This window comes from Lucilia cuprina, chromosome 6, assembly GCF_022045245.1.
Source record: "Lucilia cuprina isolate Lc7/37 chromosome 6, ASM2204524v1, whole genome shotgun sequence".
Classification (NCBI taxonomy): Eukaryota; Metazoa; Arthropoda; class Insecta; order Diptera; family Calliphoridae; genus Lucilia; species Lucilia cuprina.
In genome coordinates, this window is record NC_060954.1 from 9049533 (window position 1) to 9058980 (window position 9448).

A 9448-nucleotide genomic window follows, 5' to 3' on the forward strand; every position below is an offset into this window, starting at 1 on the left:
AGTCTAGTCTATAGTCTAGTCTATAGTCTATATAGACTAGACTATAGACTAGACTATAGACTAGACTATAGACTAGACTATAGACTAGACTATAGACTAGACTATAGACTAGACTATAATCTATAGTCCAGTTTATAGACTGGTCCATAGTGTTGTTTGTAGTCTAGTCCATAGTCTAGTATATAGTCTAGTCCATAGTCTAGTCTATATTCTAGTCTATAGACTAGTCTCTATTCTAGTCTATAGTCTAATCTATAGTCTAGTCTATAGTCTAGTCTATAGCATAGTATATAATCTTATCATATATTTAACCTATAGTCTAGTCTATAGTACAATCTATAACCTATAGACGTTACGTTAATTAAGGTAGTGACACATTTTTATCTCCTTTTCAGGAGGTAACCACTTTTTGTTTACCCCCTGCAACAGCTGTCAAGATAATTTTCCTGTATTGGATGTACCTTAAGGCTGTTAATGTTTAATGACTTATTAATTTCGTTTTCTGTCTTCTGTTTAAAAGAGCATTAAAAATTCGCTTAAACTTCTTACATGTTTTGGCGACAAAAACAGTTTTCAACAAAAATATAAAACAAAAAACAGGAATGTGTGTCTTTATTATTTTCAATATATTCTTTAAGCGCCTATATATGAGTGTAATATGTTTTTTTTTTAATATTTGTTTGTGTTGCTGTTGCGAAGTATGTGTTGTCTTGCTATTTTTAGTTTCATTTTGGCATGAAATTTTCCATTTTAATGAGCATTTAATTTCCAAAAGATGCCGCAAAAGATGACTTAATGTATATGCATTTACAATACTTATTTAGAGAATATTAGACGTATGCAGTTTTTTGTTATTAAGACTTTATTTGGGAAATGTTTCGAACAGATGTATGTACGTATATGAGTAAATGCAGTATTTGCATAGAAATTGTTCCTTAAAGTATGCTATGAATTTGGCAATAAGCCAATCTAGTGTCATGCGTTTCTTGTTCTAAATAAATTTAATAGAGTTGACGTTATAGTTTCACACACACATACATACATATACATATATTGTTCACTATTATTAGTTTAGAAAATCATGCTGGTTTTTGGTTAAAATTTCTTTTGTTGTTTCTTTTTTGTTTGTCAATTGTATTGTGGTTGCTGCTGCAAGTAACATTTTTATACATGATTGAATTTTTTTTTTGGCTTATGGTTTCTTTGTATACCAAACTTGATTAAAATCAATAAATTTGCCAATAATTTTGTATTTTATTGAAAATTTAAAAAAGTAGCATTTCCATTACTATACACTAATTTTGTTTGTTTTACATTTTCCTAAGACTTTGCATTCAGTTAAACCAATTCTCTACTGAAAAGTTGTAAATTTAATACTTATTGAAAAAAGTAGTATTTCTACTACTATTTTAAAATTTAAAAATATTGATGTTATCGTAATTACTTGTTAATAAAAAGTAATTTACTTTTAAAAATTAATACAATTTTCAACTTTTTGTTAAAAAGTAGTAGAAAATTTAGTACTTTTTGCAAAAATGTTATAAATGTTCACTTTTTCTTAAGTAATTTAATTCAATAAACCATGTTTTCTGCTTAAAAGTGTCAAATTTTAAACTTTAGCAAAAAAGTAGTATTTCTACTACTATTTTAAAATTGAAAAATTTTGATGGTTTTATAGTTAGTTTTGAATAATAAAAAATTTACTTTAAACAATTTTTTAAAATTTGAACTTTTAGTTAAAAAGTAGTAGCTAATTTAGTACTTTTTGCAAAAATTTTATAAATTGTTCACTTTTTCTTAAGTAATTTAATTCAATAAACAATGTTCTCTGCTTAAAAGTGTCAAATTTTAAACTTAAAAGTGTCAAATTTTAAACTTTAGCAAAAAAGTAGTATTTCTACTACTATTTTAAAATTTAAAAATTTTCGTGGTTGCGTAGTTAGTTTTGAATACAAAAATATTTTACATAAAAAATATATAAAAATTTCAACATTTTGTAAAATAGTAGTAGCTAATTTAGTACTTTTTGCTAAAATTTTATAAAGATTCATTTTTCATAAAGACTTTTAATTTAATAAATGATTTGCTGTACTTAAAAGTGCTTAATTTTAACCTTTAGCAAAAAAGTAGTATTTCTACTACTATTTTAAAATTGAAAAATTTTTGATGGTTTTATAGTTAGTTTTGAATACAAAAATATTTTACATAAAAAATATATAAAAATTTCAACATTTTGTAAAATAGTAGTAGCTAATTTAGTACTTTTTGCTAAAATTTTCTAAAGACCCATTTTTCCTAAAGACTTTTAATTTAATAAATGATTTGCTGTACTTAAAAGTGTTTAATTTTAACCTTTAGCAAAAAAGTAGTATTTCTACTACTATTTTAAAATTGAAAAATTTTGATGGTTTTATAGTTAGTTTTGAATAATAAAAAATTTACTTCAAACAATTTTTTAAAATTCGAACTTTTAGTCAAAAAGTAGTAGCTAATTTAGTACTTTTTGCAAAAATTTTATAAAATTTAATTTTTTCTTAAGTAATATTATTTAATAAACCATGTTCTCTGCTTAAAAGTGTCAAATTTTAAACTTTAGCAAAAAAGTAGTATTTCTACTACTATTTTAAAATTTAAAAATTTTCATGGTTACGTAGTTAGTTTTGAATACAAAAATATTTTACATAAAAAATATATAAAAATTTCAACATTTTGTAAAATAGTAGTAGCTAATTTAGTACTTTTTGCTAAAATTTTATAAAGAGCCATTTTTCCTAAAGACTTTTAATTTAATAAATGATTTGCTTTACTTAAAAGTGCTTAATTTTAACCTTTAGCAAAAAAGTACTACTTCTACTACTATTTTAAAATTTAAAAATTTTAATGGTTACGTAGTTAGTTTTGAATACCAAAATATTTTACATAAAAAATATATAAAAATTTCAACATTTTGTAAAATAGTAGTAGCTAATTTAGTACTTTTTGCTAAAATTTTATAAAGACCCATTTTTCCTAAAGACTTTTAATTTAGTAAATGATTTGCTGTACTTAAAAGTGTTAAATTTTAACCTTTAGCAAAAAATTAGTATTTCTACTACTATTTTGATATCTAAAAATATTGATGTTTTTAAAGTTTATATTAGTAATAAAAGATAATTTACTACTTTTTTGCAAAAAAATAATGCAGTTTAATTATGTTCCTTACATTAACCAGAGCGTATACTTAATATTTCTTAATTATTAAGTAATCATACGCTAACGCTAAAACAATAAACTTTATATTCACATCTCCCCCAGTATGATTGTTAAACTTCCGTTTTAGCAATTTCTAACCAATTCTATATTCTACAGTAGTTTTTCTTATATAAAAAACCTAGATTCACTATTGACACACACTACTACAAACTCAATCATACAAAAACTATAACACACTCTATTCCATAAGATAGAACACATTACAAGCTAGTTGAGGAAGTGCCAACAATATCATCATCAAAAAAATAAGTAGGAAACAAAAATAACAGAGAAAAAGAAAGGAAATCATATCTGCTGGTATTGATAATTATGAGTTTCAATTTCATGAATATGCAAATGAAGACAAGTATATATTCAAGCCAATATTTGCATACATATCTATATAAACTACCACAAAGAATTATTAAGGTTGTCATAATAAACTGTCATTGACCGGATACGGATATATCATCAAACAATTATTGAATGTTAAAGGGGGAGAAAAAATAAACAGATAAGAAATTGGAATTTAAGTTAATATTAAAAAATATAATTCAAATATGACTTCATGCACAGTTTTTTTTATTATAAAAAAGTAGTAAATATTTTAATACTTTTTGCAAAAATATTTAAAAAATTCAATTTTCTTAAAAAGTTTAGCTTAGTAATGTATATTCTATAGAAAAATTTAAAAATTTCGGACTTTTTTAAAAAAGTAGTATTACTACTACTATTTTTAAATGGAAAAATATTAATAAATTCCTAATATATTTAGCTTAATAAACAATTTCGAATAAAAATTTTATATAATTAAGTACTTTTTTGTAAAAAAGTAGTAGCTTTTAAAGTACTTTTTTTGCTAAATTTTTATAAAATTATAGATTTTCTTAAAGTTTACATGTTAATAAAGCACTTTCGCTAACAAAAGTTTATAAACTTTGAATTTTATTAAAAAAGTAGTATTTCTACTACTATTTTTAAATGGAAAAATATAAATAAATTCCTAATATATTTAGCTTAAATAACAATTTGTAATAAAAATTTTATACAATTTAGTACTTTTTGTAAAAAAGTAGTAGCTAATTTAGTACTTTTTTGCTAAATTTTTATAAAATTATGGATTTTCTAAAAGCTTGCATGTTAATACAGCACTTTCGCTAACAAAAGTTTATAAATTTTGAACTTTAATAAAAAGTAGTATTTCTACTACTATTTTAAAAATGATAAATATCAATAAATTCCTAATATATTTTGCTTAACAAACAATTTTTAATAAAAATTTTTAATAATTTAGTACTTTTTGTAAAAAAAATAGTAGTTAATTTAGTACTTTTTGCTAAATTTGCATAAAATTATAGATTTTCTAAAAGCTTGCGTGTTAATAAAGCACTTTCACTAACAAAAGTTTATAAATTTTGAACTTTATTAAAAAAGTAGTATTTCTACTACTATTTTAAAAATGATAAATATCAATAAATTCCTAATATATTTGCTTAATAAACAATTTCTAATAAAAATTTTTATATAATTTAGTACTTTTTGTAAAAAAGTAGTAGCTTATTAAGTACTCTTTTTGCTAATTTTTTATAAAATTATAGATTTTCTTAAAGTTTACATGTTAATAAAGCACTTTCACTAACAAAAGTTTATAAATTTTGAACTTTATTAAAAAAGTAGTATTTCTACTACTATTTTTAAATGGAAAAGTATTAATAAATTCCTAATATATTTAGCTTAATCAACAATTTGTAATAAAAATTTTGTACAATTTAGTACTTTTTGTAAAAAAGTAGTAGCTAATTTAGTACTTTTTGCTAAATTTTCATAAAAGTATAGATTTTCTAAAAGCTTGCATGTTAATAAAGCACTTTCACTAACAAAAGTTTATAAATTTTGAACTTTATTAAAAAAGTAGTTTTTCTACTACTATTTTAAAAATGATAAATATTAATAAAATCCTAATAGATTTGGCTTAATAAAAAACTTGTAATAAAAATTTTATACAAATTAGTACTTTTTGTAAAAAATTAGTAGCTAATTTAGTACTTTTTTGCTAAATTTTTATAAAATTATGGATTTTCTAAAAGCTTGCATGTTAATACAGCACTTTCGCTAACAAAAGTTTATAAATTTTGAACTTTAATAAAAAGTAGTATTTCTACTACTATTTTAAAAATGATAAATATCAACAAATTCCTAATATATTTTGCTTAACAAACAATTTTTAATAAAAATTTTGAATAATTTAGTACTTTTTGTAAAAAAGTAGTAGCTTATTAAGTACTCTTTTTGCAAAATTTGTATAACATTATAGATTTTCTAAAAACTTGCATGTTAATACAGCACTTTCACTAACAAAAGTTTATAAATTTTGAACTTTATTAAAAAAGTAGTATTTCTACTACTATTTAAAAATTCAAAAATATTGTTGCTTTTGTTGTTGCTATACAATGTTAAATATTTTTAATTAAAAATTTTATACATTTTTTTCTCAAAATATTTTGGTTACCCTGTCTGCAGAATACATAAAACATTATAACGGCATAAAAAATGTTGTATTTCCGTTTCCGTTGTTAAGTTTTTTATTACCAGTATTTTTCATTTACTAAAACAACATAATATTAAACCTCCACTGTTGTTGTCATTTTGCATAACTTAATCCTTGTGGTTTATATTTTCGTTATACATTGTTTTAGCCTAAAAATATGTTAAACATTAAACCACCTGTTGCTTGTATAAACAGGACATACATGACGACAAATACAACAAAATTTTAATGACCCAATAGAGGTTTATTGTTGTTCGTATATATAGAACAAAAATATTTACCAAAACACACAGACATAAATCTACATTCACACACAATCGTATAAAATTCACTTTATATTTATTTTTATGATTAGTTGTTTGTTGTTTGACATTGTTGTCTTTTTTTTCGTTGTAATAAGAGTTTATATCATTCTCTCTATCTCTTTGTTGTTTTTAGGTTTTGTTTACATTTCAGCCATTAATAATATTTTATACTAACACACACACACACACACACATACATACCATTAGATAGGCTGTTGATTTAACTAACCAAACAACCAAAACAAACAATACAACAACATGCCGTGTAATTAGGAGACATATTATTGTTTACAATTGTAACACTGTTGTTGTTCTCATTATTATGTTTTGCTCAATTTTAACATGTTATTGTTTGCTAAGAAAAAATATATAAACAAACAAGTGTTTTGTAGAAAAATGTAAACAAACGTGTGCACACACATACACATTCCCCACACAAGTGCAAAGAAAACCTTTAATATTGTTAGAATAAAGTCACTAATTATGTGTGTGAAGAACTTTTTGTATGGTTTTGTAAAATATTTAATAAATTTTTATACTTTTTTTCAAAAAGTAGTATTTCTACTACTATGTTAAAAATGCAAAAATTATTAGAGTTTCTTAAAGTATTAATTCTCATCAAACATATTCTGAAGAAAAAACAAGTTTTCTAACTTTTGTAAAAAAGTAATATATCTACTACTTTTTTAAATTTTAATAAGAAAACACATTTTTGGAATTTCTTTTTTAAATTAAATAAGTTCCTATAAAAAATTTACATAATTTACTACTTTCTGTTAAATAGTAGTAGCTAATTTACTACTTTTTGAAAAACACTTTGTAAAAAATTAAATTTTCATTAAGTAGAGATCTTCATAAAACATATGCAATATAAAAAAGTAATAAATTTCTAACTTTTATAAAAAAGTAGTATTTCTACTACTTTTTTAAATTTGAAAAAGAAACACATTTTTTGGTAATTCTTTTACAAGCACAACAAGTTATAATAAACATTTAATATAATTTTTCACTTTTGGTAAAAAAGTAGTAAGTAATTAACTACTTTTTGTAAAAATTATGTACAAAATCAAATTTTCTGTATGTAAATATCTTCATGAAACATATTCTGTACAAAAAACTAATGAATTTCATACTTTTAAAAAAAGTAGTATTTCTACTACTATTTGAAAATTTAAAAATAAACATGTGTTTAGAATTTCTGTTATAAACTAATCAAATCCCAATAAAACTTTTACATAATTTACTACTTTTTAATAAAATGTAGTAGCTAATTTACTACTTTTTGCAAAAATTATGTACAAAATCAAATTTCCTTTATATAAAGATCTTCATAAAACATATGCAATATAAAAAAGTAATAAATTTCTAACTTTTATAAAAAAGTAGTATTTCTACTACTTTTTTAAATTTGAAAAGCAAACATATTTTTAGAATTTCTGTTTTAAATTAAACAATTTTCAATAAAAATTCAACATAATTCACTACTTTCTGTTAAATAGTAGTAGCTAATTTACTACTTTTTGAAAAACACTTTGTAAAGAATTAAATTTTCATTAAGTAGAGATCTTCATAAAACATATGCAATATAAAAAAGTAATAATTTTCTAACTTTTATAAAAAAGTAGTATTTCTACTACTTTTTTTAATTTGAAAAAGAAACACATTTCTGGTAATTCTTTTACAAGCACAACAAGTTATAATAAACATTTAATATAATTTTTCACTTTTGGTAAAAAAGTAGTAAGTAATTAACTACTTTTTGTAAAAATTATGTACAAAATCAAATTTTCTGTATGTAAATATCTTCATGAAACATATTCTGTACAAAAAACTAATGAATTTCATACTTTAAAAAAAGTAGTATTTCTACTACTATTTGAAAATTTAAAAATAAACATGTGTTTAGAATTTCTGTTATAAACTAATCAAATCCCAATAAAACGTTGACATAATTTAGTACTTTTTACAAAAATATAGTACTTTTACAAAAATTTACTACTTTTTGCAAAAATTATGTACAAAATCAAATTTCCTTTGTATAAAGATCTTCATAAAACATATGCAATATAAAAAAGTAATAAATTTCTAATTTTTATAAAAAAGTAGTATTTTTACTACTTTTTTAAATTTGAAAAAGAAACACATTTTTGGAATTTATTTTACAAACACAACAAGTTCCAATAAAAATTTAATATAAATTCTCACTTTTTGTAAAAAAGTAGTAAGTAATTTAATACTTTTTACAAAAATTATATTCAAAGTCAAATTTTCTGTATATAGAGTTCATCATGGAACATATTCTATACAAAAATTAATGAATTTCATACTTAAAGAAAAAAAAGTCGTATGTTTTTTCTTTTGCCTTAAATTTACCTCACCACCCTCGTTAGTTTGTATTTCAAAGTTTATTTAAATATTTCTATTGCACTAATTTGTAACTAATTTGTGCAATTATTTGATTGTGTGTTGATATAATGTTTATAACACGCTTTCTATCACTGTCTTACTTCAGTTATCTTCCTTCTTCTCTTTTTCACCCTCTATCCTTGACAAATTTGCTTTATAAGTTAATAGTTTTGTTTACTAATGTCACCACCCTTGTCATTGTCAGTTTTATACATATTTTTTTTTGTTATATCCAATTTTACAACTTAATTTTTATTTTCCCACCCGCCAGGCATGTAAAATTTACTGTAACAAAATGTTCAGCAGTTTTTGTAAAGTTTTCATACTTTATTTTAATATCGTGTTTTTGTTGAATAAATCAAATCATTTCTAGTAAAAAAAATTCTATTTTTACTTGTTAATATCTTATTCTTTACATTTTTTTTATTTTGAGTAGTTTTCTGTAGTGCCGCATCTTAAGTCGTTTTTTTTCTTTCTTTTGATTTCATTATTGTTTTGCGGCAGTGGGTTTTTTTGGTTGAGAGTAAGTTCTTTTACTTGAACTGGTAGTTTATAACAATTGGTATGCAATTGTTTTGTTATTGTTGGTGTAATTTTTAGTTTTGCTTTGTATAAATGTTTCTTGTTTGTTTTGTTACTACTACAGTTGCATTTTCTTTTAGACGATTTTGTATCCATACCACGCCATGTTACTTTTATTGTTGTTTCCGTTTCCGGCTTCAAATTAAATGACATTTTATTTGTTTAGTTAAGTCGTAAAGTTACTTGTATACAAGATAGCTGTTCGTTATTTTATTGTTTTTTTTCTGTTCTAGTTCACTTCTAATTCTGTTCTAGTTCAGAACTAGTATAGTTTTAGTTCAGTTCTAGTTCAATTCTAGTTCAGTTCTAGTTCAGTTCTAGTTCAGTTCTAGTTCAGTTCTAGTTCAGTTCTAGTTCAGTTCTAGTTCAGTTCTAG

At 22.3% G+C, this 9448-nt stretch overlaps 1 protein-coding gene across 1 annotated transcript in view; it reads right to left on the reverse strand.

Annotated features, from left to right (window-relative positions):
• The window catches only part of LOC111683216 (calbindin-32), a 28933-nt gene that overhangs the window by 16557 nt on the left and 2928 nt on the right, over positions 1–9448 (reverse strand).